We start from the raw sequence: 1806 nt of genomic DNA, 5'->3' as shown, positions 1-1806 counted from the left end.
TGTTCTTGAGGTCTGGAGGAGATGGCCTCTGCCCTTGTTCATGAGCTTGCTGAGACACTCAGGTGTCATTCAGAGAAGGTTTAAAGCCTCCACTTTCACTGCCCTCTGTCCTGCTTTGTTTTACCCCTGAAGGCCTTTTGAAATACTCTTCCCTTGGTCTCGAGCTCCAGGACCATTTCCCTCTAGAGAGTCTGATATTATCCTATAGATCTTATAGATAATAAGTCTCTATAGGGACTGGGAAAATGGGACCCAGGGATGGGGTGAGTCAGAATCTACTTCCAGAGGAGGCAGAGGAGGGCACAGGGATCTTGCCTCCAAGTAGAGACTTTTCTGCTAGTGTTTGTTGCAAGACTACTTGTAATGCCAGTCCCCATTTCCTTATATTCTCTCCTCCTCCATCTCACCTCTACCCATGGACTGAATCTCTCCCCGTTTATGTTTGGAAGCCCTAATCCCCAAAGTGACTCTGATGGAGACAGGGCCTTTCTTTATAGAAGCAATTAAAGGAAGAAGCCTTGGCCCCATGGGATGTTGGTGTTATAGAAAGGCATACTACCATGAGGCCAGTGGCAAGGTGGTAAGCTGGAATCCCCATCCCAGGGTGTGGATCAGGTATGGGAAAGTTCTGTGGAAACTACAGTTGCCCTGTGCAGGTCAGCTGGTTCCCTTCTCTTAGGATGCACTGCTGAGCTGTAGAGGTCTTGCTGAGTGCTCACACCCACACACCAGTTCCAAGAAAAACAAAGCGATGGGGCTCATGTGGTTTCATGACTCACATTGGCCACTCTTGCCAAGTATTCAAATCCTGTGGCTAGAGGAGTTGAGCCATGCTTTCTGATTATTCAACTGTTTGCTGACTGTGGCCTCAAACTGTGAGTTGCATGAAGTCCTCTATGGTCCAGAAGAAGAGACAGTGGACCTGAAGATGTGTTTCAGGATGGTCCCACTGCTGGACAGTGGAATTTCTAGGATATAAATGGGGAGGTTGTGAGGGATGGGATGTTCTGGTCTGGGAGAGAAGAGGACACCCACTCCTGATTGGAGAAGAACAAGGAAGGGCTGGAGATGCCAGGTAGGGGTCAGGAGAAATTAATAAGTGGATGTGAGGTGAGAATTGAAGGCATTTAAGGATCAGAGGGCAGATTAGAAAAAGGAGAAAGGAGAAAGAGAGAAAGCAGGCAAGAGGCAAAGCCTCAGAGGATGTCAGTGCTGGGGACGTCTGTGCTGGGGTGGTTTTTACCTTCATTGCCACTCAGGATGCTAGCGGGAAAGGAGTTGGAGGGTCCGAGAGAGGAGGCAGTCACGGTTAAGCAAAGAGCACACGGGAAAGGGTGACGTTCTTGGCTGGGGTTTAAACAGCAGCCGTTCACCTTTGACATAGCTCTGCTCTGAGGATAGAAGTCCAGGATCAAGAACCTGCATGGCTGAGAGCTGAAAAGGCCCAGAGTGATTCACTCAGTTGCCAAACTGAGGCTTAACCTCTGGTTTTATTATTTACATGTCAATGTGTGTGTGTGTGTGTGTGTGTGTGTGTGTGTGTGTGTGTGTGTGTGCATGTGCACATGCGTGCAAGTCTGTGTGGGTGCATCACATGTGTACCTGTGTATGTGGAGGCCAGAGGACAATCTTGGGTGTTTTTTCTTCAGTCACAGTCCATTTTCTTTTGGTTTTTTTTGAGGCATTTTTTCCCCCACTATCTTGAAATCCATCGAATAGGCCAGGCTTGCTGGCTAGTGTGTCCCAGGGACTCACATATCTCCAGCTCGCCATTGCTGGGATTATGAACACATTCCACCACACCCG

The sequence above is a fragment of the Peromyscus californicus genome, unplaced genomic scaffold (assembly GCF_007827085.1).
Source record: "Peromyscus californicus insignis strain IS unplaced genomic scaffold, ASM782708v3 Scaffold_5__1_contigs__length_169319896, whole genome shotgun sequence".
NCBI lineage: Eukaryota > Metazoa > Chordata > Mammalia > Rodentia > Cricetidae > Peromyscus > Peromyscus californicus.
The sequence above is the reverse complement of the archived record's forward strand: the minus strand, read 5'-3'. Positions refer to the sequence as shown.